Genomic DNA, 25396 nt, shown 5'->3' with positions numbered 1-25396 from the left:
AAAAAAAACAGTCTCTGGGTAAAATCCAGAAGTTAGGCAGGTATGGGGACACCCCAGACTGTACAAGTCATGGGGGGTGAGGAATGCATACTTGCCAACCCTACCGATTTAGGCGGTAGGATACCGCTTTTTAAGCAGTCCTACCGCCTACCGATTTTTTGACATGAAATACCGATTTTTTTTTGTAAAAAAAAAAAAAAAAAAAAAAAAAATTTTTTTTTTACATTTTTTTTTTTTTTACCACGCCAGCTCGGGGAGTCTTTCAAGGGCTCCCCCGAGCTGGCGCACCGGGAGAATGCCCGGCATGCAGGCTTTTAATGTCAAAGGCACCCACGGCGGTGGGCTAAAAGCGCCCTTCCGCCGCGGGTGCCTTTGACAAAAGGCGCCATTAGCCCCCCACCACGCCAACTCGGGGAGTCTTTCAAGGACTTCCCCGAGCTGGCGTAGCGGGAGAAGGCGCAGCATGCAGGCTTTTAATGTCAAAGGCACCCACGGCGGTGGGCTAAAAGCGCCCTTCCGCCGCGGGTGCCTTTGGCAAAAGGCGCCATTAGCCCCCCACCACGCCAACTCGGGGAGTCTTTCAAGGACTTCCCCGAGCTGGTGTAGCGGGAGAAGGCGCGGCATGCAGGCTGTTAACGTCAAAGGCACCCACGGCGGTGGGCTAAAAGCACCCTTCCGCCGCGGGTGCCTTTGGCAAAAGGCGCCATTAGCCCCCCACCACGCCAACTCGGGGAGTTTTTCAAGGACTTCCCCGAGCTGGCGTAGCGGGAGAAGGCGCAGCATGCAGGCTTTTAATGTCAAAGGCACCCACGGCGGTGGGCTAAAAGCGCCCCTCCACCGCGGGTGCCTTTTGGTCAAAGGCGCCATTAGCCCCCCACCACGCCAGCTCGGGGGAGTCTTTCAAGGACTTCCCCGAGCTGGCGTAGCGGGAGAAGGTGCAGCATGCAGGCCTTTGATGTAAAAGGCGTCCACGGCGGTGGGCTAAAGGCGCCCTTCCGCCGCGAGTGCCTTTCACAAAAGGCGCCATTAGCCCCCCCACCACGTCAACTCTGGTGAGTCTTTCAAGGGCTCCCCCGAGCTGGCGTGATGGCAGAAGGCGTGGCAGGCGCCTCATTGTCATTGAATGCACCCGCGGCGGCGGGCTCATTCAATGACAATGGGCTGCTGACGCGCCCTATTCCTATCATTACCTCCTCGACTGACTATTTTTGAAACTTTAAGATTCCTACAGATTTTTGGTCACAGAATGTTGGCATGTATGGGAATGCAAGGCAATTATATCACATTAAATTCAAGTGTGGGTGTCCAAAGCCCATTATAGTTAAGATTATATGATGTACTTATATTTTCTTTCCTTTTCTCTATAACGGAGATGTGGTGTGTTCTTGGTGAACAACTGTTTCACGTGGTCTTGCGCAAACTCTTCTGATGTGGGCGTCTTGACGTTCGGCAGCAGTTCTCTGTTACCGTTCCACTCAGAACACGAGAATGTGCATACCTACTAATATTAACTATGTTATCGAATCCACCCTGGCCTCACCTTCGGGGGTGTAGCGTTTTGTATGCTCCTGCCAATCACAATAGCCCGAAATAACTGAGCGTTAACTACCTTGATTACCAGTTTGAAGGTATAGCGTCACACTGATAGCGCAGAAACTTCTGCGTACAGCCGGTCCTTGGTATCTTCTTTCTATTTCCGCCACATTCAACGCATTTTCTGCAGAGAGTCCTTCTTCTACGTCTATCTGTCAACCTCTAACCTCAGGAGCTGTTGATTGGAGGGATTGAGTTGACGTTCAGGACTGCCATCTTAGCTTGGAGTGGAGTTTTCGGTAGCTGTGAGGAAAGGATGGTGCAGATCGGTACTCGATCTTGAGCCTGTGGTGCTGGTGTGTGTGCCAGGGTCGCAGTTTGATGATTGCCCTGGTTCGTGCCAAGTGACCCTCGCAGCTGCGATATTTGTGAGTACTTGAGACCGGTGGAAACCCTTTCGTAGAGTAGCAGCGGGGTACATTGAATGGGTAGTTCTGCTAGTGTTCCTGGGTGAGGGTGGGCGTTCACATAATGCCACGGGGTAACGGAGGTTTGCAGGTTCAGTGCCTGCCAAACTGTCCTAGAAGGGGATGCCTGTCTGCTCACTAGTATGCGTTCAACGCTTTAGCTTGCAGACTGGATATCAATCAAAAGTCCTTTCTCCCGGGCGTTCTTTACATAATGTATCGTTTCAGCACCCTCAAGTGCAAGTGAGTTACTCAAGTTCCGTTAATGTCATGATGACAAACCCCTCGAACCTTCAAAATTAAATTATGCAGAGAATGTTATGACAGTGGTTTGCCGGTCTAGTTTAAGGTTTCGTTTGTCTTGCGTTGTATTTACATTTTGCAGGTTCGGAAAGGGGGCTGATTATTGCATTGGTGAGCCTGTTGTCAACACGATGCTCACTGGACATTTATGCTGTCTGTTATGAAAACATCTAAAACCTCAGGCTTTCAATTATAAATGCAATCCGAGTGTTTCTGTTCTACACCCGTGTCTTTAATGGTACACAAGCTTACCATAAATTATCAAAGTAGGGGTGATATTTTCCCGTAATCATTTTATTTTATCCACTCCGTGAGTTCTATCATGCGCGCTTACATCCAGGTTCAAGCAATGGCATGTGGGTGGTGTGTTTGTGTAGCAGCCAGAAGGTTGGGTAGTAAACTTGGATTATCGTTTAGTTGAGTCGAGTATTTTTTTGGAACTTGGACCGATACAATTATTTAAGTAATACATTGTCTCAAGTAAGGATTGTACACTTTGGTAGCGTTTGGAATTTTCTGGCAAAGATCTAGTGCCACATTGCTCAGGTGGAGGGGAAATGGAAGATCATGTGATGCACTGTCACTGGTCACTTGTGAGTTGGATACAGCCCAATTGTATATATTTTTAGTGGGAGGTCCTGGTTACCTCGCAGAAAGAAAGTTTCATTGGATCTTGTGACTACAAAGATTCTCACGCTGGGTGGTGTGTTTCTTTAATATCTGTAGTATAGACATATGGTCTAAGAGTGGTCAGCCGACACGTGTTTCGAACCCGAAGGTTCCTTCTCAAGGCAAGTGTTATAATGAAGTTTGTTTTTATTTATTTTTTGTACCCTGAATTAGTTGAGTAGAAGTTGCCCTCATATGTCAGGAGTGCTGCAAACGAAATGAAGGATCCTTCGTTTCGTTTGCAGCACACCTGACGAACGGCGGCAACAGCCATGAAAATCAACAAGACCTATCTTGACCAATCTGCCATACGGCTTCTACTGAACTAATTCAGAGTCAAACCTCCCCCCCCCCCCTGATCTTCATTATAAAACTTGCCTTGAGAAGGAACCTTCGGGTTCGAAACACGTGTCGGCTGACCACTCTTAGACCATTTGTCTATACTACGGATATTAAAGAAACACACTGTGAAACACTGCATCTAGCGTGAGTATCTTTGTAGTCACAAGATCCAATGAAGCTTTCTTTCTGCAAGGTAATCGGGACCTCCCACTATTCCCTTACAAGAGGTGTTGGGTTCACCTCTTCCCACCTGTGACCTTGCTCAGAACCATTGAGATCATCAGATCAAATATCAAGCTCAGCACAGGAGTGTTCTATTCTAAAGGCCAAGGATGGTATTATAACTTCACCCAAAGAGAAGGGAACCTGAGTTCTCTCAGGATCAGTAAGCTCTGTGAAGTCCCTGATGAACATCTGTAGTTGTAGGCAAAGGCATTACAGGGGAGTTCTTTCGCGCAGATGGTAATGCTTTGGGGGTAAATGTGACTATTTCTTCTGTTCTTGGCAGAATATGTATGCTTGTGGTTCAATATGTATACTTCTATATTAATACAAATTGAAAACCCATCTCAACTGCTTATGTCCCACAGTGGGATCCACCCCTAACGAGAAGGGGTGTTTTTGGCCACTTGTACTCCCTATAAATAGGCAAATACTGCCAAGAAAGAGGGAGAAAAGTACTTCGAACAAAAAATAGGAAACGGACATATAGGACCTTGTGTGACTGCTTTCATCCACACAGCTCCATGGATATGTTTGGACCATTAGTGTACGTAGTTCCAGAGGAAAGCAAATATTGCTACTGCTTGAAACACAGAGGTAAACATGTATTTTTTTTAATGTGCATGATTAACAAGCTACACATTATTTGAAAACATATTTTGTTTTCCAGTTGGAGTATTTAATTCCTCGCTTATAAAATACTGCCATTGGGAAGTGGACTTACTTTTTTACTTTCTCAAAAATCATTTTACTGCTAACTTGAAAAAATAGGGAGTAAAATACTCCCACATCAAAATCTTATCTGGAGCACTGGTTGGATCAAAGGTGTCCATGATCTGAGCTAGACCTTGCTTTTTGTGGAATGCACCACACAGCAAAACCGTTGGTTTTTCTATGATATGGCTGGTGTCTGCAAGGAGTGGTGTGGAGAAGTTTGAAGGGGAATTGAGAATGTGTGATTTTTTAAAGCTGGAATGCATTGTGCCCTGACTTTGTCATGAACTGCATTGAGCGGGTGAACCAGCAGAGGATAAACATTTGTTCATTGAGTACACCTGTCGGCTGTAGAATAAGGTATTGAACATGAAAGAAGTGCTATTTATGTGGGCAAAAGTTGGAGCATTTGTGAGGATTGATCTGACGCAACGTAAATAGTATTTTTTTCTTTTCAACCACCAATGCAGTTTACAGTGCAATTATATTTTCGCAGTGCTACACAGCTCACGTCTGTGACATTTTGCCTTAAATCAACTTTGCTTATCCTGTGTTACACCAACCATAAACCCCTCCCAGTTTCCCCAATTGTCCTTAGTGCAGGAGTATATCTGTTCTTCCTGCAGATATTCATAGCGTATATACACTTTACCCATGTGATTTTTGTACTGCGATTTCGGGTTTGAATGAAGTCTGTATGAGTTCGTTCCAAGATGCTACATCATCCCCCAAGGTCGTGCTGTTTGTTGCCTGTTTCCATACCAAAGTTTCTGCTGATGTCCATTTTTTGTAAGTCTTTCCACCACATCTCAACTACAGGGGCGTGGGCGTACAGGTATTTCCAAGCCATGGCTATACAGCATTTGGCTAACACGTAGGCCATGTCCTCCAATTTTGGAACAGCTTTCCCAGTTCTTTTACGCGGGTAGAGACCCAACAGACAGGCAGCCAAACCATTAACTTTTTCTGAGCAACTTCATCAAAGTATTTCCTTATGGCTGGGCAAGCCATTAACATGTGTAGCATTTACCATGTTACATTTGGGACAAAATTAGGTGCCTGCGCCTTTTGAAACCTGATATTAATTGGGTAGTTAGATAAGGTCTGTGCGTCACATACAATTGCATGAGCGATAGTTTAGCATTTCTGGAAACCTGCTTGTGATACTTCAGTACATTTTGCCATTATGCTTCTGTGAAGGACTTCCCCCAAGTCTAACTCCCCTTTCGGACGTTTTTAGTTCTGCTATGAAGTGGTATTCGAGGAGCACATCATACAATCTTGCTAAATCATGCCTTCCCTCTGATATATCTATTATGGTTTCTATAGTGCAATGTATTGTCAGAGCTGTTTCCACTGCTGGCCACCTGCGCCTTTGTGTTTTTTTAAATAGTTTGGTGCAAGAGGTATTGTCCCTTATGCATTCCCGAGGTTTCCTGTAACTCTTAAAAACCCATTAAGGTTTTATTGGGCATGAGGTCCCCTACTGTAACAACTCCATGCGGTTCCCAGAATTGTCTTATACTGGATCTTAGGCCTCTACCATCTGTTGGCACCGCTGCTAGGGAAATGTGTGGTGATATCAGATCTTTTATTCTCATTGTCATACAGCCCCTTTGCCAAATCTGTATGCCCAGTTTCACTAGATACGGACATTGTCTTGAGTGGGGTGGGGGTACCCATAGTAGTTCTGTTAAATGTAAGTGTTTTACTGTAGGCTATAACCGAGCCGTGTCTATTGTCGGTTTGTCAGCCAACCAACCTACTACATGCTGCAGCTGACTTGAAAGGAGGTACAGCTCAAATTGTGGTATTCTCAAACCTCCACCCTCATGGGTCTTCTGGAGTGTACTCTGGGCAACCCGACATCTACCATTTTGCCATAAGAACCTCCTGCACCCTTTTATCTAACATGCAGAAGAAGTGTTTAGGAACGTTGTAATGGATGTTTACGAAGCAGTGCAGTAGTCTAGGTAGTACTACCATTTTTAGCAATGCTGCTCTACCCATTAAAGACAATGGCAGCCAAGCTCAGAATTCCATGTAATTCCTAATGCCCTCCAGTGCTCTTTGTGTATTATGCCTATTTTGCAGCATGGGGTTATGATAAATATTCAACCCTAGGTATCGGAACGTGTCCTTGTTCCACTTGGGTGCCAGGGTGGGCCGTTCTCGACTGTATCTTGTAAGACCTGGTTGTTTCCTGACTAATTGTGATCCCCGCCAGCACTAGTATGTAATGCAAATTCTCCTCTGGCGCGTGTGTATATGTATGTATAACGGCATATCATCGGCATGCATAGAAGTTAGAATAGACTGGATACAGCATCTAATATCTGCATCCATGGTGAGAATAAAAAGCATTGGGGACAATGGGCATCCTTGTCTGGGGCATTGTTGCAGTTCCCATTTAGCAGAGTAGGAGCAATCAGTTTTTACTCTGCCAACAGGGCTAGCCTATACCAGCTTCGCCCATTTAACATACCTTGGACCAAACCCAAACTTCTCTAGTGTTGCGTATAGCCAGTCCCAATTAATGGAATCTAATGCCTTTGCTGCGTCGAGGGAGGCTATAGCACAGTGTTGATCTCATGTCTTGGTACTAATTATTGTATGCAACCGCCTTAAATTCCATGTGGTGTTTCTGCCGGGCACATATCCTGTCTGGTCGGGATGTATTAGTGTTGCTGTTGCACCTTGTCTACTAGCTAATAGCACAGTTTTTGCTGTCTTGATTTAGTAGAGACCGGGACCTATGTGAGCCACAATCTCCTTCAGGTTTATTAGGCTTGGGCAGGTATATTATCACTGCTTCTCTTAAACTGGTCAGGGAGCAGGCCCATGCTGTTTGCTTCTGTGAACATTTCTGTGACCGTTTCTAACACAGCCGGTGCAAGGTTTTCTGCAAATACCTTTTTTATAAAATTCACTCGCCAATCCGTCCTACCTGGTGTTTTTCCAGAGGGCAGAGACCTAATTGTGGCCAATATTTCACCCAGCGTCATAGGCGCCTCCAGTATATCAGCATCGTCTGTGTCTAGGTGCAGTGATTATAGTAAGATCTAGTGCCTTCTGAAGTTCTGTGCACCGTGTTATTGTTGCTTCCTCATTAGAGCCCTATAATATTGATAGAACACACCATTCACCTCTGTGTAGTGCAAGGGAGGCCATCACTATTGTGAACAGAGCATATTATAGTTTTTTTGTTGTCACTTTTTTATAACCATGCTAGAAGCCTAACCGGCTTGTCCCCTTCTGCGTGTAGCTTCTCTATGTATTTTGTGTAATTAAATTTACCTAACCTATCCCATAGTAGACAATTTTGTCTCAACTCTACTTCTTTCTGTAGACTAGTTCCTCCAGTGCTACTGCTTTTTTTTTTTTTACGACTGCAAGCTGTTCCATTTTGCCTAAGTCTGCGGTGATTACCGCTTGTATACATCCAGATTTGGCTATAACTTCACCTCTGGTCACCGCTTTTAAATGCTTCCCCTAATGTGCCTGCTGATTGTTGTAAGGAAGGCATTGATCACTAATCACAGTTCAAGGGTGTTTCTTAAAATGTAAAATGGGTGAGATAAATGCCTAATATAACCCTAAATCTAAGATGGGCCATCTTAGATTTAGATCAAATAATAGTCCTAGTGGAGTCTAATAAAGTGAATAGGGCCTATACCAAATAAAAACAATTGCCAATCCTTACCGCTATGCTACAAAATAGGGAGGGGTAATGTTTCACAAGAAAAGAAAGAAGTGTTCTCCAAATGATAAGTCAGGATGTTATGTCTGGGTCTTCCTTCTCCACGTTTTTGGCATGGGACAAGGCGGGAATCTTGAGCACAGCACACTCCTGGGCTTCTGGCACAAGCTTGCAGTTCCTTTTCTCTATATCGGGGGCCTTCTGTGCCCAAGTCTCTTCTCATACAAAGTCTCTTGCTTCAGAGGAGCCTGATATTCCAAAAGCAACAAAACAAAAACTGTTACTTCTGGTAACTTTCATGTCGGGTGGTTACCCTTCAGCCTAGAATCCCCCTCAGCCAGGCTCCGATCCTTCTTTCAGCCTCAGCCTCTCAAAACAGCTGCCAATTGGAACAGAGCTTCAGATGGGCGATCACGTCTCGCTGGGTCACTCTATTGTATGGCAAGTGTGTGCTTTTCCAATATCGCAGTTGGTATGGCGTTCCCCTCAGTTGGGTTCACACTTCCACATTTCACAATTTCTACGTCTCAAGGGCTTGCGATTGCCCAAGGGGGTTTGGCTTGACCCTTGTATTAGAACCCCGGCACCTTATACTGACCTTCTCTATGGCCTCTTGGTACTTGTAGTTTTACTATTTTCCCATTCAGTACTTTCCTTGTTCAAGAGATGGGTACCAGCCAGAGACCTTCAAATGAGCGCCCACGTGGCGCCAGACCACTCTGTATCTTGTACCAAGTTTGTTCACAAATAACTCTGTCTCTTAATCCTCTTAATGTTGCCACTGCAACTTGAGTCTAACACAGTCCGGCTCACTACCCGGTTCTTCAGACTCACCGGCTGTGCTGAACTTGTTGGCATTTCTTTTGCCTCTGGAGTCAAGGGCGGTACCACACTGGCAACTGCGTCTCTCCGCCCTGGCTATCGGTGTGGGAGGGTTCCACGTACCTCTGACATCCGTCACACCATTAGTCGGCAGCAATTCCCGCTCTTCTGCTTCTTTTGTCGGAGGCTTCACGGGTCTGGGTTGAAAAGGGCAAGGGTAACTCCCTCCTTGGTGTCCTCTCAGGTCTCGCCGCCTTTCTCCTCCGTTTGAGCTGCTGTACTGGAATAGCTGCTTCCTTGTGCGCTCGGCCTTGCTCAGAGTGTGCTCTTGTGCTCTGCCTTTTATCCCAGTGGGGAAGGGAAAGAGCAGTCGGATGTGTGTAGTCGTCAGCAATTGCCTGACTCTGCCGACCCTTGTGTTGGGACATGTGAGGTAAACGGCTCTGTTATTAGTCTGTTGTCATTCACAGTGTGAGAAAGTGTTCGTGTTGGAAAGGGAGGGGTAGAGTTTCTAAGTATCCTACTGGGATGGATGGGGGAACAGGTGTCGTAAGGAAGGGAGATACTGCGTCTCACCTGGATGGCAGATCCCTGGGGACTAGCGGGTGAGACATAGTACACTGCCAATATATATTCTTCTATGTGTTTGCGTATGTGTCCTTTTAAAAACTGTATCTTGTAGAGTCTCGCTTCTTAGTTTCCAGGTTGGTATTGCCGGTCTAGGGGATGCTACCTGCTATTTTAGAGTTAGTGGGGAATGATCTGATAAGACCCTCATCTTGTATTCCGCTTTCTTGAACTCCCCAATGATTTCTGCCCCAGTGAAAAAATTATCTAGACTTAACCTTGTGCAGGGTGGAGTAGTCGGAGTAATCTCTTGTTTTAGGGTGAAGAGCCCTCCAAATGTCTGTGAACTCAAAGAACTTGAGTAGGGTTTACAATACTTTTTCAGGCGGACTAGGTTGTCTAACTTATGTTCATGTATCATCAGATCTGTCTACCGTAGGGTCCAACGAACACTTGAAATCGCCTACCTATAGCAGGCCTTCACTCCTGTAAGGACGTATTCTTGTATACAAGGACCGAAGGAGGATGTAGCATCATGGTTGGGAGCATAAGTATTAACTACACATCTCTCTCTTTTCCAAAACACCATAGACTAGTGCCATTCTTCCCTCATCTGTTTTGCTCTGAAGGATTTTCACCGGGACTGACTGCTACCCATATTTATTTTATTTTATAACATTTGTTATACGCCCAGACCCGGGGGTATCACAGCGTAGTTGCAGACAATGGGAGAATGCAATCTTAAAGCGAACACAGAAGTACACAGGAATAACAGTCAATATTATATACAAAATGGTCAGATATGTACAGTTAATTGGAGCGGATTGGTGCTCTGTTTCAGTTAGTACTTGTTGAAAAGCCAAGTCTTCAAAAAGCTTTTGAATTTTGGGAAGGATGTTTCGTCCATAATGTGGATGGGTAGAGCGTTCCAATGTCTGGGGGCCAGTGTTTTGAAGCTACTACCCCCTGCTTTCTCTCTTTTGTATCTGGGGGTTTCAAGGTATGCGTTTATATTGGACCTGAGGAGTCTGGTCTGGGGCTTCTTCATGACTGTGTTGTTGAGGTATTTGGGTGCTTTGTTGGCCCTGCATTTGTGAGTGATGCTCAGGTTTTAAATAGAATTCTAGCTTGGATGGGGAGCCAGTGGTGGTCTCTTCTGGTGTTAGAGATATGTTCAGATTTTTTGATGCCTAGGGCTGCTCTGAGGGCTTTGTTCTGCATGAGTTGAAGTTTGACTATGTTGGCTTTGGAGGTGCCAAGGAAGAGGATATTACAATAGTCTAGCTTAGACAATATGAGTGCTCTGGTTAGAGTAACGCAGTTATTGGCTGAGAGGAATTTACGGCTAAGGGAGATGAGTTTGGAGGTGTAGGAGGTGGACGAAGCTAATATGTTTACTTGTTTAGACATGGATAGTGTTGCATCTGAGCCGGTCAAGTGGCACAGCGAGTAGAGCGCCCGCTTTGACACCCGTGCAGAGCCTGTTAACGCAGGTTCGAATCCCGGCGGGGCCAAACTCAGCCTTTCATCCTTCCGAGGTCGATAAATGAGCACCACACACCGTGGGTAATAATAAGCAGCGCTCAGATACCTGAGGGTTTGTAGCGCTATATAAAAGCCTAATTATTATTATTATCTAAGTAGACGCCCAGGGTCTTGACTTTAAGAACAGGGATTATGGTGCCATCGATGGTGAATGATTTGAAAGCGGGCTCAAGGGTATTGATTTTGCTGGAGTAGCCTAGTATGAGGAGCTCGGTTTTGTCGTCGTTGAGACAAAGGCTATTATTAGCCATCCAGTTTTGAATGAGTGAGTAGATTTGGTTAACCAGGAGTGAGTCTTGTTCGTGATTGCCTGAGGGAGGAATGAGGATTTGGGTGTCATCGGCAAAGTTAGTATAGATGACACCCATGGCATCCAATGCTGCGAATAGTAGCTTGGTGTAGGCATTATACAGAGTGGGGGATAGGCAAGAGCCTTGCGGCACACCTGCAGGGAAGGCACTCTGTCTGCTGATTCTTTGCCGATGGATACTCTGGAGGTCCTATCTGCCAAGAATGATTTGATACAGTTGGTGGCGTTCTGAGGAAGTTGTTTGCTAGAGTGTTACAGAGTTTATGGGGGTCAACCAGATCAAAGGCCGCTGAGAGGTCCAGGAGCATCAGTAGACAGAGTTTACCCGCTTCTCTAGTGGCATCCATTTGGATCTTCAGATCAAGGAGGGCTGTCTCTGTGCTATGGTTGGGGCGGAATCCTGACTGACGGTCTCCTAATAGTTGATGGTGTTCCAAATGGTTCTGAATTTGGCAGTAGGCTATTTTATCAATTATTTTTAGGAGAAATGGGACCGTTGTAATAGGTCGGTAGTTGGTGGCTATTGACGGGTCCAGGGATGTTTTCTTTTTTTTAGAAGTGGTGTCACCCACGCTTTTTTGATACTGGTGGGGACTGTGTTTGTGAGGAAAGAGGCATTGATGAATTCGGTGATGATGGGTGTAAGGTTGGGGGCGTAGAGTTTCACTAGGTGGGAAGGGAATTGGTCGTCTTTACAGTTGGAGGCTTTGAGTTTCGTAATGGTGTCAAATACTTCTTTGTTAGAAACTGGTGTGAATTGAAATGGGGGGCCAGTGGTGGTATTTGATGCGGTCATTGATATGGTGGGTGGAGTTTTGTCGGCTAGGAGTCTTTTTTTTTACTATCGATTTTATTTTACAGTAGGAGGATTTTAGATGAGAGGGCGTTTTGGATAGTGGTGCACCAGTCTTTACTAGAGTTGGTAGGTGCTGAGATTTGACAGTTTTCAAGCTCTCTAAGGATGGTAAACAGTTCTTTGCTGTCTGAGGACGCATTAGTAATACAGAGGTTAAAGGCATTGGCTTTTTGGGTGATTATTGCTGATTATGTTTTGTTGGCTTCAGCAAAGGCTAATGCCGATTCTGGGGTATTGTTTTTCTTATGGAGGTGTTCAAGTGATCTTTTTGTGCGTCTTAAGGCTACAAGTTCCTCATTGAACCAAAAACAGGATCGTTTGTCAGGTCTGCGGGTTTTAGTGGTGATGGGAGCAAGTAGGTCAATAGTTTGGGTGAGGCATTGTTGGTATTCTGCTAGATAGGAAGGGTTGTTGGTGCCTAGAACCGTGTGGGCAGGAGCAGCACTCAAGGCTGGAGCGAGTTTGTCGGATGAGAGCTTTTTGATATTTCTAGTTTCGAGAGTTTCTGGTTTTTTGGGAGTGATGTGATCTGTACTAGCATTATCTATAGTGAAGTTAATTACATGGTGATCTGACCATTTGACTGGGAGGATGGAGTCAATGGTGACTTGAGAGTTAAGAGTGAGAAGCCAGTCCAGGGTTCTTCCTTTTGAATGGGTGGGTTTGTCTATCAGTTGTACGAAGTTCATTTCTGACATAGCTGTATAGAAGGTAGATGATTCAAGGTCCGGGGGGTCATTGTATCCCAGGTTAAAGTCACAGAGGACTATGCATTTAGTTTTAGGCTTGATGGGAGTTAGGGGTAGCGAGATGTCCAAATCGGGGTGTGTGTTTTTATTGGGTGATCTGTACACCACTAGGAAGTTGGTAGTGGTTTTGGGGTTGGAAGTATACTTTACTAGTAGGAGTTCATAACCTTGTATCTGTTCTAATGGGCAGTCTCTGATTTCCAGGGTGGTTTTGGCTATTATGGCAACTCCACCTCCTTGGGTGTTTGTCCTATCTGTTCTAAAGATGCTGAATCGCGGGGGAATGGCAAGGGCTAGAAGTGGTCCTGCCGCTGGGAGAAGCCAGGTTTCAGTGACTACCAGCATATCAAGATGTTGGTCCTCGAGCAGGTCATGGATATCTATTGCACGGGCACCTAGGGAACGGGCATTTATGAGTGCACTTTTGAGGGTGGAGGTGGGGGCAGGGGATGGTGTGTTACCTAAGATGGGGGGGAAAATCAGTGGTTTTGTTCTTGATTTGGTGTTTGGGAGGTGCGTTGTGGAGGCTTTTGTGTTGGAAATTAATGGGCGTGGTGTTTAGTTTGGTCAGTGTGTTGGGTGTGGTGGTGAGTGAGGTAGCTAATAGGGACATTTTAGTTCTAAACATGAGAACCCCTCTGGCATACGCAGAGTACGTTGACCCCCACTACATGTCCGCCCCACTTTTTTTATTTTTGTTGAAATTTCAGTTTTATTGGTTTTACAGAAGAACGTTTCATGTGAGCAAAAATGCATAATTATATCATATAACATGGAAGGAACAACATAGGAGTATGACATACAATGTGTTGGTTAGAAAAATATTGTAAAAACCCCCTAACCCCCTCCCGTTCAGTTCATGCCCCCCATGAGGGCAGATACAGCTTTCTTGATTCATGTGGTATCTCTTTATAGAGTTTATATGGTGAGATTAGACACGATTGTTTGAGAACTCTTAGGACAATTTGACAATGGCACAGTCGTCAAGTAAATTGTTGTTTGCAAGTTCTCTCATGTGACGTATTTTGCACGGAAGTCTGCCCATTTCAGCAGAGGCACCTTTTCCATGTAGAGCGGCGGTCAGGGCTTCCATTCTGAAGATGGTTCGCGCGACATTCACCCGTTCCTCCTTGGTGGGGAGGGATGGTCTCTTCCAGGTTATTGTAAGGCAGGCTCTTGTGGCCATCAGAAGGCCCAAAACCATCTTGGGAGCTTTTAGGATCGTTTCTTCTTCCTCGAAGAGGACCAGTAGGGGGTGTTTCTCCCTTTCTTCCTCGTCGAGATCCTTGATCCAGCTGAGAACCTCGTCCCAATAACCCCGAACTTTATTGCAGCCCCACCACATGTGCCAGTAATTCGCTTCTTGACCACAGCCCCTCCAGCATTGCGGGTTTGCTCCTTGGTACATTTGCGCCAAGCGGATCGTACTGCCACCTGTAGAGGAGTTTAATTGCATGGAGTTTATATTGGCATGATATCGATGATTTGGCCGTCTGTCTACATATGGGCAGCCACATCTCTTCCTGGAGAGGTCCACTCAAATCAGCTTCCCATCTGTTCCTCAGTTTGGTAGAGGGAGCTATGTCCGTCGTTATCAGAGCATTGTACATGGAGCTTATCAGGCCTCTATTTTTTCAAAGGGCGTGAGGTCCCGCTGTAGTTGGTCTTTCCATTTCTCGCGAGACATTACTCCCTTCAACTTTAGGTATTGGAAGACAGACAGCGGGCCTATGTGGAGTGCGTCCTCAAGTTCTTGTATAGTTATAAAGGTCTTGTTTCTCCATGTCCAGCTCGTTCCAGACCTGCTTCATACCAAGACTGGTAGCTTAGCGGTTCAGATATGTCATCACGTATCCCTGGGACCCAGATATGCCCTAGGGGAGAATGCCAGGTCGTGATCCCTTTCATGGTTTTATTCGGTTTCCAAATTGCCCAGATGGTTCTGAGTATGGGATGATTTCGGATGCTGTACCGCATTTGGGGTCCCGGGACCCATAGCCATTCATCAACAGTGTACGGACGAAGCTGGAAATTGTCCAGGGCTATCCGTTGCAAATCCGCTTGCTGTCTCAGGTGTGGGATTATTATACGCAACTGGGCTTTGTAATATGCTTCCAGATTGGGAAGACCCACTCCCGCCGCGTCGTCTTTCTTGAGGTAAAGAAGGGATTTGGGGACGCTTGGTTTTTTTGCCTTGCCAAAGGAAGGCCATCATAGACTTCGTTATTTCAGTAAAGAATTCTTTGGGTATCCTTATGGGGAGCATCTGAAACGGGTACAAAATTTTGGGGAGAATCACCATTTTGATGGCGTTTAGGCGCCCCATCCATGAGATCGTGAGTTTAGCCCATTTTGCCATATCGTTTCGCAGTGTCAATAATGTGGGGGGGAGGTTTGCATTATACAGGGTGTCAAGGTCTTGTGTAACGTTGATATCGCAGGGTAGTCGGGCTCACTTTCATTCCTAGTGGGGTGAATCTCTCCACCTCATTGTCTCTGCTTTTGTCGAGCGGGAGGAGGATTGATTTCCCAGTATTGATTTTCAGGCCCGCCATCTGCCCATATTCCGAGCTGCTGGGATGGATTCAAGTGGGTGAGTGAGATGTAGCAGTATATCATCAGTGTAAAGGCCTAGTTTGTAGTCCTTGTCTCCCACCCTGATCTCCCCCCCCCCCCCCCCGGACACCGGTGTCTAGTCTCAGTCGCTGCGCTAAGGGTTCGAGAGGCAGGACAAACAAAATGGCAGACAGCGGGCATCCCTGCCTTGCCCCTCTTTCCAGGGGGAACCATCTGGAGTAGTCTCCGTTGACTGAGACTGACGTTTGCGGGGATGTATAGAGTGCCTTTATGGCAAGGCGCAGCTTTGGGCCGAGGCCCACCTCGACGAGGACCTTTTCCAGGAAGTCCCAATCCACCCTTTTCCAGGAAGTCCCAGTCCACCCTGTCGAGCAAGTGTGTCTTGCCTTTTTTTGGTGAGATTTGTCTCCTGCAGCAGCGCTATGTCTATCTTGTTACTATGTAGATGTTAATTTTCGGTGTCTTTTTACATGGTTATTACCTCGGTCACCATTCTTACACTGTCGGCCATATTGTGCATATACCAAGGGATAGTTGTGATTCACCACTGACACCTCTGTCTCTCGGGACGGGATCCAAACTCTTTGTCCCAGCTGCGTGTCTGTGGGCACCGGGATACTGTGTGTACAGGAAAGGCCATACCTAAACATTAATTAACTGAAACCCACCTCCAATCTCCTCTAATAGTCTATTCCCCAACAATAATGCCCCGCAATGCAGAGCATGCTTGGGCGTACCCGTTTCTCGCTCCCACCCAGCCTAAAAATCAGGTGTCTGGTGCGCAACGGGTGAGTACTTTACAGCTAGTACCCTGAAGAAAAAAAAGAGGGATGGCAGACAGCTGGAGCAAGTGTCTTTTTCTTTTCCTGAAGACAATGTCTCTACCCAGCGTTCGTTCCTGATTGGTATATTCCTGTTCGAAAAGAAACTTTAAAATCAGTACCGCTTATGTGCATAAACTGAACCCCAAACTATTAGTCTTCGTATGTGTCGCTGTTGGGTTTACTGGCCTGTGCACCAACTCGCCATCACCAGGAGAACTTTTTGAAGGGGGACCAAACTTTTTCTGTATCTCGGTTAGGTTATTAGTCTTGCGCTGTTTCTGTCAGCCGCTCTCTGTCCATCCAATATTGTGCTTCCTCTGGGCTTTAAAAAAAAACCGCGACCGGCCTTTGGTCAGAATCTTTAGCCGAGTAAATTGGCATATATTTCAGGCCTGCTTTTCACAGTCTTTCTTTCTCTGGGCCGAATTTGGCTCTGCGCTTCTGTACTTCAAAAGTTTATCCGGATTGATTGCCAGCTTAGCAGATTCTCTCTTTATTGTTCCACCGGTTATCTTTTCTCTGTCCTGAATTATTTTAGCTATCATTGGTCTAGGAAGGCACCCACGGCGGGAGTTATTTGGTCAAGGATCTATGTGCTCTTTCTACAGTGAAGCCTTGAGTAAGGTTACCCGGGCCTATTTCTTGGAGTATGTTTTCAATATAGTTGATGGGGTCCACTCCTTGCATCCTCTGCCCTCTCCTCAGCAATTTTACCTTTTGTTCTCATATACTGACATCTGTCTTCGTTTTTTGTGTTGCAGTATTGGTGTTATCTCACACTTGTTCACATTTTTTTTTCTTCTCTCTCTGGTAATGTGCAAACATCTTGTCTTAAGAGCCCAACATCTATCACAGCATCTATTTTGGATTCCAGCGCTGTCTTCAGTGCCGCTATGGCAGCCAGTATTTGTTGTTCTCCACTTTCCTGTGAGCTAGCCGTGACTATGGAGATGGTTCCCCTCTGGGATTATCCTGACCTTTAGTGTAACACTCCACAGTGGTCTGTAACTTTGTTATGTTTTGTAGGCATCTGTAGTTCTCTACGTACGCATCCAGCAACAACAGATTGAGTTCAGTATTGTCGGTTCTCTATATGCTTACAGTATTGTTCTCTTGTTTAATTGGGAGAGCTATGTCTTATGTCGTCGTCCGACCAATTTAGGTCTTGTTATTCTCCTGCAGTCTTCTGAACATGTGATGGAAGAATCTCGTCTGACTGCTTCGCAGAGAGTAGAGTGCTCAAAGGCTGCCCTTCTGGTCTGATGCATTATCTTGCACTGGCAGTACCTCCCGTTGGCGTGGCAGGTCCTGGTCTCTGGCGTTTGCTTCAGTGTCGTTCACAGCCTTCCTCTGTGTATCTATGATACGAGGTTTTTCCTGTCGTCTCCCCGATCCGGTGCAGCCACTGTGGGGCTCTCGACTCTATCTCTGCATTCAGGGCTGGAGTTGCATTATATTGTGCTGTCGCCGAAATAGGAAATCCTGCCTCCCACCCTTCGTATCGTAGGTCCCTTGCATGCAGGGTCCCCGTTCAGTCTCCTCAAAGCTACTATGGAGCTCCTGCTGCCATCTTGATTTCACTTTGCAGCTGAGTCAGGTTCCGCAGTGCAACGTATCTCTTCGCCCTCTCTCAAACAGCAGTACATGCAGCAAATTATGCTCCTTGGTCTCCTCATACGTCTCGCCCGTCCTGGGTTTTTAGGATGTTTAAGTTGCTTTACTTTCCTGATCCTTGTAGGAGCAGCTGAAGGCACTTCTTCACAGCGTGGCCGCTGTCTGTAAATGGTTATCAGTGAAATTTAACTCAGTTTTGATTTGATTGTGTTGCTGGCTTGTCTTGTAATAATTGAATGTGTGGAGTTTCAAAATAAAGATCGTTTTGGAGTCCTGTATAGTGCTGTTGCATACGGTTATGCAAAGGAAATTATGGAGCTACTCTGATCCCTTACACCTATGCCTGAATGCAAAACTTTTTATGAGCCACACTGTTGGAGTACAGAGATTGAAGTGACTACTTTATGAGTAGTAGCTACAGTTTGGGATGTAGAAGTTAGGGCGTGGTGTGCCACAAATGTTACTTGCACATGGGGAGCAAACTATAACTATTTGTCCATTGCATAACATCCATTATGCTTTCTCATGTGTCCTATTTTTGTTATTGAGCGTTTTTTGGGGAGATAGCTGGTTACTGTTTCTCGAAGAGTAATAAACTGAAAGACATAACCATTTCCTTTAAGGAGGGGTGGGGTCACACTTCACGTAATGTTCAATTGGTGCAGGACAGGCCGTTCCAAAAGAAGGATCTTTCTGACTGATCCTGGTTAGCAGGAGACTTAAACTGCCACAACAGTGATCGTGTTAGACTCTCGTAGCCCTCATCCTAGTCGTTTGGATTACCTTAGCCTGGTGTCATAAAATTTGTGTGGGAACTCTCAGCTTTTTAACAACTGTTTGATGGTACCTGCTCTGAGAAGCCACTCTTTTAATATTACTTCAGAATACCTGGTTGACATGTCCCATGCTTGATGGTTACACTTCTGTTTTTCAGCCCGCTTCTAAGGAAACTAATGGGTGACCTGTTGGAGGTTTAATCATTTTTATTCAGTCATGTACTGGGATGGAATTGATAAACACCTTTTGATATATCAAAGCGGGGGCCTAGCAGCACGGGTTGACTTTTTATGATTGATGAGGCCCGGAGAAGTTTGCTGGTTCTCTGCTTTTATTGGCACAAAGTGGTTTGTAATATTGAATTTTCTTTTTTTTTTTTTTTTTTTTTTTTAATGGCTGGCTTGCAACTTGAAATGGTTAGGTGAATCAGTAAGGCGGGTGTAAACTCACTATTCCATAAAAGCCATGTCTGATATGAGCTGCTATGGAAAACAGGCACAATCTATTGTGCATTAGTCAAGATATGACTTTTTGCATAGTACAAATGGACTCAAAACCAAAAATCTCAAAACCAAAAATCAGAGAAAAGGGAAAGCACATCATTAAAGAGAAACAGAAAATGAACATCAGTACAGAGACATCATAAAGAGGGAAGAGGGAAGAAAAAATAAACACAAAGCATAACGCAGAAAACGGATAATAAATCACTAAAACCGTACAATAAAAAGGGGGCCTCAAATTATTGGCAAGGGCTTCAAAATGGGCCCATTACTCAACACATTGAGGTCCTTTAAAACCAATATAGATTCTTATGTGAGAAAAGCTTCATTGCCAGATATTAATCTGTCCCAAAACATGTCCGTACAAAGAGCGCTGAGTTGTGGACAAAGCGTTTAAATCTAAAAACTCTAGTAAGCCAAGTCCCTTCACACTCAATGAAAAGATGGCGAATTGACTGAGTTACTTTGGCACTACACCTGTCACATACATTGTTTGGATAGCGATTAGCAAAGCGCAATTGGGGGATTTCCAAAGTTGGAAGTAAGTGAGTCTTAAGAAATCCATCCTAATAATCGGATTTGTGGTCTCAACTCTAGGATTATCATGAAAATGATATGGATGCAAAAAGATGATTTTCCTCATATAGGTTTGACACCGTACATATTTAAATCTGAGGAAGAGGCGGTCTGTTTCTTGGAGAGACCGCCAAAGAGCAATGGTGCTGGAAGTGGGGCCCCTGAGCGAGTAATAGACTCCTTTTTAACAATGAAGATATGCTAAAGCAATTATCAGCCTTTCTTGAAGCAGTTAAGGCTATGTCAGTATCTGGTCAATAGAAGAGTGTCCAGATAAACAACCGGTGGACTCGGTTTAGCAGTGAAACATGGCTAACAATCCTTTCATGGAACTCCTTCGGTCTCAATTTTAGGAGATGGTACACGCTTCTAGACCAGCCGAGGCTTCCTGATAGTATTTCTTCAGGAAACGATGTGCACAACCGACTTCCAATTGGAACGCTATCAGGCTTTTATCCAACACGCTTATCGTGTTATACTTGGTCGCTATTTAGGAGGGATTGCAATATTTCTTAATATTGCATGACTAGCGATGGCTAAGCTGGTGTTTAGATCTGGTCAGATCTTGGCTGTCGAGATATACATTGGTGCTGATTTTATCTGTCTTCTATTGGTATTTATTTATTGGAATACAAATAGTATTCACTTAAGTCGGTTACACAATGATCTCGATAACATTTTTGAAGAGGCACTCTCTAGAAATTCTGAACCGAAAATACTTGTCGGGGTTGACTTAAATTCGTGGAGCTATGTGCCATCGGAAGTTACAAAAGAACAAAAGGGCAATTATTATTCCCTTGCAACTTCCAATGGTAAAGAAATTATTGATTTCGTTTAGATTGGGACGCACAGATGGCGCTTATGGAAGAGGGGCCAGATCCCTATACCTGGTGCCGTGGTGATGGATCTTCTGTTATAGGTATTGCGGGAGTAAGGACCTTGGTTTATCAATTGCCAGAGGGGATGAGGAGAGTTTAGTGCTCTTCATTCTGTCTGTAGTTCTCATCCAATCCATCTGATGTGAAGGCTTTCCTTTTATTTTGGAGGGATTCTGGATGAGAATATCTGAATCTGACAAGGAAAGAATCTCAGTACTTTTAGCTCTCAAAGTATTTAGCAGAAGATTGGAAGAATTCCTCATAGCGTCAGCCAGAGCCTCATAAAGCGATTATCTTGGCAGAGCTAAAACTAATCTATAGCATGAAACCCATTTCCATTCCAGGCAATTCCTCAAGGAAATGAGACCAAATTCAAATCTTAAACAAGAGATCGGGACGCAATCAGGAAGGCCCAAGGACCTCTTCCAGAGTTTGCTTTCAACCTTGTCCCAGTCAACCTTATACGCCACCAAGTTGCATTCCATCCCAAAGATGAGAACAGGAACTACTTTCCCAACATAATAACAAGTGGAAGGATGGAAAATGTGCAATACTGCAGGTAGATTTGTTTAATCTGAGCAGCTAAGCTGACTACCTTTTAGATCTCCTGCTAGAAGCAGGTCACCCCTAGTCGGAAAGAAAGTCATTTTGGAGCCTAAATAGATCACCTCCTTTAGACAAAGACATTTTCGAAATTGTCTATTGCCAAACAAAGGGTTTAACCTTCTTACATGGATGTTTTAAAGGCAATAACCTTAGATTTTCCTGGGTTGATTTTTAGGTCAGTATGTTTTGTATACTCCAATACATTGAGTAGCCGCTGCAGTCCGACTTGTGTCTGATCAAAGACAACAAAGTCGTCTGCATACGCTAACCAATTTATTTTCCAATTACCAAGTTTAGGAGCCGCCAACCCAGAGTTCCCCAGCCAGTTCACTAAATCTGATAGATAAAGAATAAAAAGGAGGGGTGTGAGGATACATCCTTGACCACCCCCCCACCCCACCCCCCCTGCCGAAACCCCCCCCCTTTCTATCCAGATTGATTAAGAAAGGGCACCCAATTTGGATAACCCGACTCTTGATGAAGAACTTTCATGCAATTGCACAAGAATAGAAAGCAAAGGGTCGGGATCCCCCACAACTTTAGTTTCTCCCACAATTTATTCCTATTGATAGAATAAAAAGCTTGTGAAAGATCAACCTAAGTTCCAAAAAAGGGAGACCCACCCTTTTCGAGTGAGTCCGAACTCAAACAGCCCAAAATTAGTGTATTCAAGGAAGTAGAAAGCCCCTTCCTAAAACCAGACTGCTGAATCGGAATTATACCTTTTGGCCTCTGTCCATTTCTCCAATTCCGATAGAATGAGGCCAGAGAAGAGCTTTCCGTCTGCATCTAAGATGGAAATAGGCCGATAATTTCACGGGATCGATCTCCCTTTTTGTAAAGGGGGGCTAACGATAGACCTTCTCCACGAATCTGGGGGGGGGGGGAAGAGTCTCGGATGGATGATCTTATCAAACAAGATCTTTAGGACCTAGACCCCAACTGGATTCAGTTTCAGGACAGCATTACTCAAGCCATTTGGACCAGTGGCCCTTGAGATTTTCTTATCAAATTTTCGATATCCTCCAAGGTGTAATTTAGGGACCACTCTGTGGTACATGCTACCCTTACCGCCTGACAGCTCAATGAGCCATAAAGGCCAGAGAAGTGATCAATCCAAGAGGACTCTTGTATGATCGTTTCTTGTTGATCACCAATGACCCCCCCCCCTCCCACCGATCCCACAATCGACCAAAAGCTTCTGGAATGTTTGGCACTGACAGCCTGTAACATTTCCTCCCCTTTTCTTTGCTCTCTCATAAATCTATGAGAGCGCGACCAATTTCTTTGAAAGTTATTTAAAGTTTTTAATTCAGACTTCAATACCAGGGCATTGCCTATATATTATTTTCAAGCGGGTTCTGTGGCGCCTAATATTTCTTTTTCCTTTGATAAGTTTCAATGGTATATTTGTGGGACCTCATGCACTTACTTTGACCTAAGCCGGGGGGGGATTTAGCTCCCAAAGAAAATCACAAAATGTTAAGGGTTGGCAACCCAACACCAATTGTGTGAGAGAGATATCTGTAAGGATTGTCCTCAAGCGATCTGTCAGAACACGACCACCTCTCTCAAACTTAACCCGATTTCCTGCATTGTTTACAGACAAGACTTCGGGAAAAACCACCACCTGCTTTTGAGACCGGTTGATGGTTGCTTCTAGGATATTATGCTCCTCTATATTTCCCTCTGTAATCTGAAATTCCACACAGATATCTAACAGAGGAACATATAATCATGGTAGAGAGTTTGGAGTCCCGTTGCCAGGTATGTCTGCTGGGAATATCCCCCCTAATATTACCATTTAACATGAGGAGATCCCAGGTTGACAAAGTTGCACCACGCGTAACCATTAGGGCTCTCTTTTTTGACAAGTAAGTTGGAAGTTTGCGTGTCAACACATTGAGAATTGAGATCCACCATTATGATAATATAATCTTCAGGAAATTGGGAGGTAAAGTCCACCAGGAGATCAGATGGGGTTTCCAAAAAGTCAACCTGCTGAATGGCAGACGGATTCCAATAACGATTAACCAAAATCCAATTGGAAATCCACTCCTCATCCCTTTTTTCCATTTGTACAACCAGAATACCATTTTCTTCGTTCGAAAGCAGAATAGATGCATAGAAAATCTCATTATTACAGAAGACCATTAACCCCCCGCCCCCTGTGGGACGACCCTTCAACCCTTGGAGCCGTTTGCTGATATGCCGAGAATCCCTCTACATTTATAGTATCAGAGCATAGGGTCTCCTGCAGAGCAATTATATGAACATTCCGGAAAAAATATGACTTAATCTTTTCTTTTTAGGGCATCCAGAGTAAAACCAGTGCATCTTGTGTTACATGACAAACATCTCACATCGACCATAGAGTTTCTGTTGGGACACTCCCAGTTTAAGAAAGATCTGGGGAATAATTTCAGGAACACATTCCCAGATCTTCTGACCTGCCCAGGGTTGGTTGCCCTTGGGAGTTAGTCTGCTGTATTGCCGGCCCCTGAGGGCACCTTGACCACTCCTTCTCTGGCTCCATCGTTGAGACACGGTAACCTCTCGAACACCAGTCGACTTCTGCCCCCAACATTAGCTCGAGGGCTAACCTAGAGTTAATTTCCAATTTTGCATTATTCACATCAGGATAGCGGGGGAAGCTCAATTGTTTGATATCCGCAGTTGATATGAATCTCTGGGCTGGTATAGAGCTCATTTCCTTCAAAAATCTTGATCGATTTACCGGTTGACAGTCTTTCTGACACTTCAATAGATTCCAGAGATGGATTTTGAGCCCTTGGTAGTGACGCAATGGCCCTTTTATTCACCGACTGTGAATGGGGCACATTTGCAGGCAAGGTGGTTTGCAGCATTATAATCTCATCTTCCCCACCCTTCATTTGGGCCTTTTAATACCAAATCATTGGGAGGGGTTGACTGAGGTAGTGAGTTAATCTCTGATCCACAGATTGCACAGGTCCCGCAGACCCAGATGGTACATGCACCGCTTTAGTAGTATGCGACGCTTTAAGAAAAATTGGTGCAATTTTCACTTTTGCTGCTGTTCGCTTTTCTTGCTTTTTCATTTTGAGGAAAATCGAAGCAGTTTTCCTGTGAGGCTCCAAGTTATTTGTTTGGATTCCTACTAGTTGTGGTTTTTTTTTAAAGGTGGGTTCCCTCTAGATTCTGGTTCAGACACTTCCAGGGCAGTCAATTTCTTTAATTTATTCGAGCCTCAAGTAGATTCGTTAATACCAGGCAGTAAGGGATTTGCTGTCCCACCCTTGGTAGATTTTGTCACTTTTTCACCTGAAGTTTTTTTGTTTGCTGTTATTATCAGGTGTTTTAGAAGATTCTTTAATTAGCTCCCTTGCTGCATTCTGTTGTCTTTTCCTTTTGTTTTTCCATTTGATTTCTTGGACACTTTCTTTAAGGTTTTACACCTATTAGGAGATTCGACCTGTATAGCACTAATGGCCTCTTGATCAGTGGATACATGACCCTCCGCTAGTTGGATGAATTCTCCAACATTGAAGCAGATAACGTTGTATCATCCACATTGGCCATTGGCAAAGCCCAGGTGCCAATGACACACCCAGGACAAGCCTTCAACTTAATTGCTTCTTCCAATGCCTTGTTTCGAATCTCCAAATACTCTTGGAGGGCAGACAACTGACTGAACAATAAATCAATGTTTTCGGATTGTGTCTGCGATTTTACAGACAGAAGCAAGGTTGTTTCAAACTTGTATTCATTGACTGCCGTTTTTAGGGCGATCATTGTTGATTCGCTTACTTCCAGCTCTTTTGTTACTTTCAACAGACTTCCTGAGTGTTGCTGGACCTCTGATTTAATAGTTTCAAAGACTTTCACAAAGGAGCTCAATACACAATTCAGCGCTACTATAGAGTTTGAGCCCATCCCCTGATCATTTGTCATCACAGGTGAAAGATGTTTAATAGATGCCTCTTCTTGGGGGGGGGGGGAGGGGAAATGGGCTAAAGTTTCAGGCAACTGTGTTTTGGGACCTTGAATTTCTTCCCATAAGTCTCATTCAATTCATAAGATGACTCCACTCCGGTTACAAAGGCTTTCTCTTGATCTGTTTCGCCCACTGAGGGGTTCAATGTCTGAGGTATTTCATGAGGCGAGCACACCGGAGGAGAGATGGTCGTCGGGTTAATTACACCAGGGAAACCGTTTTCAATTGCGGTCTTCATAGTAGTGGCCTTCAAGGTATAGTTTCGCTCA

General features: G+C 44.8%; 1 protein-coding gene across 1 annotated transcript in view; it reads left to right on the top strand.

Moving 5' to 3' along the window:
• Positions 1 to 1619: 1619 nt before the first annotated feature.
• Positions 1620 to 25396, top strand: part of PPIG (peptidylprolyl isomerase G) — a 776344-nt gene continuing 752567 nt past the window's right edge. Inside the window, exon 1 of the mRNA XM_069616162.1 lies at positions 1620 to 1961. The gene's annotated coding sequence lies outside the window, so the exon portion shown is untranslated. The remainder of the gene's footprint in view (positions 1962 to 25396) is intronic.

The sequence above is a fragment of the Ambystoma mexicanum genome, chromosome 9 (genome assembly GCF_040938575.1).
Source record: "Ambystoma mexicanum isolate Mex_15411 chromosome 9, UKY_AmexF1_1, whole genome shotgun sequence".
Lineage (NCBI taxonomy): Eukaryota > Metazoa > Chordata > Amphibia > Caudata > Ambystomatidae > Ambystoma > Ambystoma mexicanum.
Note: the sequence above shows the minus strand (reverse complement) of the source record. Positions and strands in the feature narration are given on the sequence as shown.